The following is an 8,227-nucleotide window of genomic DNA, read 5'->3' on the forward strand; positions in this document are numbered from 1 at the left end:
TAAGCAAAATAATTGCCTGTTGTACAGCAAGAATGTGAGGTTTTGTGGGAGGGCTGTTTTTTTTGTCATTCATCTCTGTCAGGCCACCGCATTTTGATGCACATTTGAATTGATGTCATTGCTGACAAATCAGTCCCTACCCATCCTTGGCTTTATTATATTTTCCATTGATATTTCTGAGAAAATAAAAAAGATCTTAAAGTTTCTTAAGGACAAGATCCGCAATTCCAGTATCAGCTCTGGGTGATCTCTAACTACATATCACTAGTAAGGATTTAGCCAATTGAGTTGTTATAGCTTAACTAAAATAGCTCCAGCAAAGTTGGAGGGTAATATCAGCTTTCAAACAAGATAGGAGATATCTCTCAGAGATGTGGAGAGCAGCTCTCCTCATTGAGTCCTATCCTATCACACAGCGTAGCGTAACCAGAAGCTTTGACTTGGGAGAAACCCATGAATTCAGTGAGGTGTCAGAGTTGGACACAAAACATGGATGGTGGCTTTTGGTTAACTGCTCCATTAGTGCTGTGTGGGAGTGCCATGCACCTCTGTAGTTCCAGCACTACACTGCATTCTCAGCAGGCAGCTTTGGACAGCTTTTCTCACCTCCCAAACCAGACTGCTGTTGAGTTCCTGGGCACGAACTCGTGTAAGACCAAATAGTCAGTCAAGGAATGGTAGTCAGGAAGGAAATAAGAGGGAGGGAGAAGTACGAAGGAAGAACCCTGTTGCACCAACAACCAGAAATTAATAAAAGGAGACCACTGTATCCTGACACAACATCAATGTACAAAACCAAACACATCTGGTTTTTATGGTGTTACAGGGCTTTGTGTTGTTGATGAACATCATTCTGTCTGCAGTTAGCGTGATCATCTCAGGTGTAAAATCCTTATGTCACCCAGTACTCTTCAGTATTTAATTGGAAAATATGTTTTGATATTTCAAGTTCATTAGTTTTAGGGATCCACTGGCTGACAAGGTATTTCTGTTGACCAAAAGGAAGGTTTCAAAACTTGGCGGTATAAGTAAGCTAGTTGGTCTTAATAGTGTTGTCAACAGGTTTTTCATCTTGACTAACATTTGAAATCCAGGTTCAATGATATGTCTGATTTACAAATACAGATGACACTTCATGAGGAAAATTGGGAATAAGACAAAATGTTATAGACAGTGTTCCAAACGAAGTCAGTAGTTGACCACCAGTGTCTGCACTAGTGTCAAGCACCAATGGATAAGACACATACTTCTAAGTGATCCGTAGTCCTGAAGGATTAGAAATTTTCAAATCTCATTCTTGGATAAACATTGTATTAGAAATACTGAGATGCACTTCCAAGGCATTCGCAATACCTTGGAAGATCACAGGAAAAAGAGGCTGGAAGGGGCTTTGAGAGGACATCTACTCACTCTGCCCCCTCAAGGCAATATAAACTGTGATATTCCTGACAGACACTTGTCTAACCTATTCTTGAAAAAAACACCAGTGATAGAGATCCTTCATCTTCCCTAGGCAATCTGTTCCAAGGCTTAACGAGAAAGTTTTTCCTAATGACTATCCTAAATCCCCTTTGCAGAAATTTAAGCTCATCAATTCTTGTCCTATCTACCAGGGACATGAAGAACAGATTATTCCCTGTCTGTGTGAATACACTTCAAAATTATGAAAATTTCTGGCTTCATTTCCCTGAGATAGGTCTTGCAATTTCAGGAGGTAAAAGGAGACTGGTAAGAAAAGAAGTCAGGAAGCAGGAAAGAGCAAGTGTATAGGCACAGGATTTCATACCTATAAACTGCTATATGCAGATATAAAAGTGATGTATCATGGATGTACATTTTATGAACTAAGGTGCTAGAAATCAGCGAGTAAGAGAGCAGTCTAAGACTGCAAACAGCCATGGGAAAACTTCTGATTTTTGACAGGGATCATATCGGGACCACAAAGACAAAACTTGTTAGCGGGTCTTGGTTGTCTGCCTCGAAAGCTGGTTCTGCTGTCAGTTTCTCTCCACAAAGGGGCAGTTGGTTTCTGACTTTGTTTTGAGGTCTTGGCAGGAGGGCAAATTTGAAACAGAGAAATTATTTTTATCACTTTGGGTAATAATAAGATACATCTCTGATAGCAAAGTAATTTGAACCAGTAGGAGCAGTCTGATAGGGTAAAACAGTTGGATTTGAGGACCCCATATCCACGCTGTGCATTTCAGAGACAGTGATTCTGGATTAGCTGCAGCACAAGTCCTGGGACTGAATGCCTCTAAGAAGTGGGAACACTTCTGCGCACTTCTGGAGAACACCTCCTGGTTTTTCCCAACAGGAATACAGCTGATGAATGCCAATGTGTGATGTGAACCAAGTGAACCACCATCCAACGAGTGAAGACAGCTAGGAAATCCACTTTGTAAGTGCAGTTTTGATTTGAAATAAAATGCTAATTTCTTTCTAGGTCAAGAAAGTGCCAAGTTTTGCTCTGTATACCATTTCAACAAACAATGTCAGGGCCCCAATTTGATATTAAGCCTCAAAACTGGTTACTCAAAGAGTTTCCCTAACCAATACAAACTTCAATCCATGTGACAGTTTTTCCTTTAAACCTCTGGATTTTCAGGGCCAGATAGTATATATTCTGCAGTTAGTATATCCATTTAAGGAGTTCCCATCCTTCTCTTTCCTCCCAGCCACTGCTTGATCCCTCATTTTTGCTTACAGACTTGTTTATGAACTGTGAACTTGATCTGGTTACTGAAGGGCAATGGGAGAGCAAAATGGCCAGAGTGAGTGCAGAGACAGTAACTGCATCATCATCACAAGCAAAGAAAAAGTTGTGAATCTTCAGTTTTGGGAAGTGATGGATCTTGCCAACAAATATCTGCCTGAACCATAGGACTGGCAAACAACCATTGATTCCTCTGTAGTTATTTTCTGCTGCCCCCCAAAGTGAGAGGATAGCTTACAGAAGGCATAGAGTGAGGGACATCACCCTAAGGGATTGTTTTTACTGGATAGACAAGAGAGGAAAAGCAGTGTGGGTGATGAGGAGAAAACTATGGGGATCCAGGCAAGATGATGAAGCCTTCGTAAGGATTGTAATGTTGACTCCAGAAAAATGGATGACAGAAAGGCAAATAATGGAGGCTGTTTGGAAGCAGTCTCTAGCCCTAATACTGCTTTTCTGGTATTTCTTCCATACTTCAAACACAATTGTATGGTCATTTCAGCCAGAACAGAGAACCACGTTTTTTTCCTTACTCAATTTTCAGCCAGGTCACTGTCCTGGTCTGCTTCACTGTGTGACCACACAAATGATCAGCGGAGGATGGGGTTTAGGAGAAGGAGCAGAGGACCACCTGAGTCATCACGGCCACCTGAAAACCTCTGTGTAAGCTTTGTGCAGACAAAAATGAGGGAAATGCAAGCCAAACTGACTAAGATGAATGACAGTGTTACTCATCCCTGTGGTTTGGAAAGCACTTAGCATGATTTAAAATGAAAGAAATGTCCAAATATAGAGATCTGTTTTGATCTCACTGGACACAAATCTCCTTTAAAGGCAAGATGAAATTCATTTTACCTGTCTTCAGTTATCTAAAAGTAAAATGTCTAAGCCAGTCACCTCAGGCTCCCTGGGTATTCCATCAGGAGAAACAGGTATTTCCAGAGGGTAATTGATCCCTCCTTAAGGTGGATGTCTGACACAGGTCACTTAATTTTCTTTAAAGTTCCAGTTTCTCCCCATTGTCTAAAAAAAAGCAGCGTGGCTGACTCAGACTTAGATGATGAATTTTTAGGTGTGTAAAAGTAGGTGAGTTGAGTCCCATCCTAGAGAACCTCACCATTTGGGTACCACTGCAGAGTCATGTGGTCACAGTTGCATTTAACATACATGGCCAAAGTACTAAGTGGCTTGCATATGAACAAAATTCCCTTACTCCAAGGCAGTAGGAGTCAGTCAGTAATGAGAAACTACTTTTGCTAAGATGGCCTAATAATTCTTCCCACCATGAACTTCTGATTTGTGATCTATTTTTTACCAGGATCTTTATCTTAAATCAAAGGAAGGGTTGGGCTTGGTGTGAGTTATCTCAGTGCCTCACCAAACATAGTAACAATCTGAACTTCTTAAAATTTGTAACAGATGTTATGATTTAATAATGTAATAGAAGTAATTGCAATCAGGTATATACTCTAAAAAAGCTTTTTTTTTAACACTTGTATGTGGATTTCCTTGTTTATTCAGTTGTGGCGTTTCATCATTCTGTTCAGCTGTAAATATTTTATTGCATGTCATTTATTTCTGTAATGTATAAATGCTTTTGTATAAATGTATAAATGCTCCAGTCAGGTTCTGTCATGATAAGAACAAGAGTTCAGTTCATTTTTTCCCCATAAAACTGAGTAAGATTTTTCTCAGTTTTACCAACAAACTACAACTCTCCCAAATCCAGGCACTATATAAAATTTCCTTGCTTTCACTACTAGTCTCACTAATGTTTAGATTAATAAACATCGCAGTTTTCTATACCAAAAAAAGTCTCATTTTGAATCTTCCTGCTCCTCAGAGACTCACTCTGCATCCTGCCAGTGTGCTGATGCAACATCACCTTCTGTGTAGTGAGGTGCCCCATTACACTGGATCTGTGGTAAAGCAGAATCAGTGTCCTAAGAAAAAAAGGACATGAACATACATGAATGATGCCCAATACACTTCTTACTCAGCTGTTTAGGTAAGTATTAAAAAAAAAAAAAAAAAAAAAAAAAAAAAAAAAAAAAAAAAGGCAAAACAATATCATTCTTATTTTTAAGTAGCAGATATTTTACATAGAGCTCCCTCTTGTATAATGGTATGATTTATAAACTAAATCACATCCACACGAAATCATATCCACGTTAAGACACATCCAGTGTAACTGGCATTTAGGGTATCTGACTCCTAAGTGAAAGATGTGTCACGGAGTTATTGTCTTACCTAGGGGAATAAAAAAATTACAGAGAGTTACTCAGATAGCTAGCAAATTGTGCCAAGCTCAACAGGAGCCGTAGTAGGTATTACTATCTGTAGGGAAAAAATAAAAAAGGAACAAACTGGGGTAAAAGTTTCAGTGAGCAGCTCCGGGGTATTTTCTCCTCCTGTGGGGTTTTTGTTTTTGTTTTGTTTTTTTGTTTTAAAGCTACAAAAGCCAATCTTTGCTCAGGAAATAGCATTTTTTGTTTACATGTGATGAGTTTGTCTTTTGACAGTTTTTCTCTTTAATCAGAATTTGACTCTATCACAACAAATGGCATTTGTGTTCTTCTGATCAAAGAGCTAGACAAGATATAATTAGAAATACTTTAGCTGACCTTTCATAAACCATGATCCCCAACAAAATTGTTCAGAATCACATTAAAAATGGTCTTACATCTTTTGTGGGTACAGACAAGATTACAGGATACTTTTATTTTAGAATAATTACACAGTGACCTTCAGTGTTATTTGCAAAGGTCATATTCTCTTCACATACCCTTGATTTCCTTTCAGTTTTCCCTTTTGTCCCACCAGACATAAATTTAGCAAAGGAAGAAGAAAGAGAGAGTATTTTTTCTGTGGTTGAAAACTGAAGAAGATAGTTCAAAGTCCCCATAGGCACTCAGAGGGCTGTGGGCTATGATAGGCTATTTTCTACCATTTAGCTCCTGTATTATCACTACTCCTTTTTCTTCATTATTCTCCACTTATCACATGCAGCATCACTACAGAGCCCAAATAGAGAGTTGTAATTACCCAGCTGCCACCTGATAGTACCCCTTCTATCATCTTTATCTCACAAGGCCTTGCTGTTTCATCATTGGATAAAACTTGCCCATGGCAATGCCTGTGATAGCACATCTCAGAGATACATTTAAAGTTTACTCATTTATCGCAGAAAAATGCTGAACCCATGCAATTATTAGATACACTTGCCAATTTATTTGTTCAGTAAGGCTACTTTAACTCCTTTTTTTATCAGCTATTTGTTCTGTTCTTCTTGAAAACACTGAGGTCACCATTGGGCACAGAGGTGAAATAGAAAATTTCTAAGCTATCCTGACACAAGGCAGCCCAGACACTCATTGATAAAAACAGACCTATGCTTTCCCTGGCTGTGTGGTGTTAAATACCTGTATTTTGTGTATATTTTTTTTCTTGTATCACCCCATGAAGCTAACTTGTGGGTCACATGGCTTGAGCACCCCATGCTCCCAAAGTAGATTTCATGCACTGTGCCACGACTGTCAGGTCCAATCCAGAAATACCACATTTGGGAAATAAGTAACCTGCTGACAAGCGTAAAAACTGAGCGTAAAAATGTGAGGACATAATATTAAATGTATCCAGATGCAATTGCTCTATGAGTAGTCAGCATCTGCTCCGGCCTGCATGTCTGAGTCTGATAGTTTAAATTGGTATTTTGCTCTGGGATCAATGTACGTTTCCTGTCCTTTAAAGAGAAATAAAATATAGGAAATGGGAGAACTGAGAGCAAATGAGAGTTAAAAATAATTTTTTCCTAAAATTTTCAAATTATATTTACAATATAGCAACAGCAACACTTCCAGCTGAATCCCATGCCAGTGCACCCTATGGGGAGCCCCACAGAGCTCCCAGATGCTGTGTGAGATTCTCACCCATTTTACTCAGGCAGTGGGGCAGATGACCTGAATTCAGGCTGTGCCACAGATTTGCTCTGCAGCTTTGGTCAGTGCATGCAGGATTTGCAAATGTAAGTGCATGGTGAACAAAATCAACGCAGGCACAGCAAAAAGCACTGGGATCCCAGCACCAAGACATCCCAGTAGCTCCTCAGGATTCGCTTGGACCAGCCAGTCTCAGAGCAGCTTGTCTCAGGCATGATCCTATTTCCATGCAGGAAAGCCTGTGTATGCCCATCCAATTGCACCCCACTTGTCCCCACAGCAGGGAAGGCAAAGCAGGGTGAGCCTGTCTGGCTCCATGCATATCCAGGTACCTAAAGTTGGTCTTACCCTGGTACAGAGGTGACTTGCTCCTTTCTTGAATCCCAGCTGGCCCAAACAGCAGCAGAGCAATACTACAGAAGAGTCGATAAACTTGGCTAGATCTGAGCAGGTTCTGCATCCCAACATCCATGGTTTATCAGCCACCTGGATAAACCACCCACGGATGGTTGAGAGGAGTTGGGACAACAAGGAACCTATGAATGGGAGTCAGAGAACTCAGAAAATTTAGAAGAGCATTGCCCAAGCTAGTGAGAGGTAAATTTGGGGAAGGAAGGTGTGGCAGAGCTGCTGTTCGGTGAGGGCATTTCTTCACAGCCAGTGAGAGACATCTGCCTCCCTATGGGCTTCTGCCATGGGATGTTACTTCTGAAGCTGGGGGCTTCAGCCAGGACAATCCTCTCTGGAGACAAACCTGGTAGGAACTTCCCTCCTCTATTTTCTGTTGTTGCCATCAACAGCCCTGTGCCTAGGATGATCTCTGAGGAGTGAAAGGCCTGCCATCACGCTGCACCACAGGTGATTTAGAGAGGTATGAAAGTAGTCAACCTAACCATTGGATTTTTATTTCATAGTTCCATATTTAAAAAAAAAAATAAATCTGACCTGTGCGCCTCTCAGTTTCTGATTTGTAAGTGGCAAAATCACAAAATTTCCTTGTTCTGAGGTAAACTGCTTTGAGACCTGGTCTTATTATCAGGATCACTTAGGCTAACCATACTTTTCTGGCACTGCCGAGGGAAAGGGGATCTTGGAGATGTTCTGGAGATGATTGCCTGACATGCCCTCTGTGAGATAAACACCAGGATCCCACTGAGTCTTCTATTCGCTTTCCAAACACTACACACGTACCACACCCTTCAGAGAAATTCAGGTAGCTTCAAACTTAGTGTGTTCATGAGAGAAGCCTGAAAAGTTTTCACAAAGCTCCCACCCACTTGAAAAAAAGAGAATGCCAGATAATTAGTGGAAACTGGCATTGAATATTGTCTCCACAAAGTATGTTAGAGTTATTTTCTCCCAGCCCCCGAATACCTCTGAACAGTGTTTGTGTGCATCCTGACACAAAATGACATACCATATCATGAATTTTTAACTAATATTTTATTGAATTTGCATGCATTTCATAAATTTTTATTACTTCTTAGCACTCAGCATTTTAGTATGGAGGTTACTATGGCAGTTACTAAAAAAAAAACAACACAAACCAGAACCTATTGCTCTTTTAAAAGCA

The 8,227-nt window shown here is 40.2% G+C and overlaps 1 long non-coding RNA gene across 1 annotated transcript; it reads right to left on the reverse strand.

Annotated features, from left to right (window-relative positions):
- Positions 1 to 3,637: 3,637 nt before the first annotated feature.
- LOC114057668 lies at positions 3,638 to 7,449 on the reverse strand. Its single transcript, XR_003571278.1, has 3 exons — positions 7,409 to 7,449; positions 4,568 to 4,659; positions 3,638 to 3,739 (listed from the first exon to the last, which is right to left on the reverse strand). It is a non-coding gene; the product is annotated as an uncharacterized LOC114057668 (long non-coding RNA).
- Positions 7,450 to 8,227: the final 778 nt, after the last annotated feature.

The sequence above is a fragment of the Empidonax traillii genome, unplaced genomic scaffold, assembly GCF_003031625.1.
Source record: "Empidonax traillii isolate 1590-97213 ecotype Southwest subspecies unplaced genomic scaffold, ASM303162v1 scaffold141:size962631, whole genome shotgun sequence".
Classification (NCBI taxonomy): Eukaryota; Metazoa; Chordata; class Aves; order Passeriformes; family Tyrannidae; genus Empidonax; species Empidonax traillii.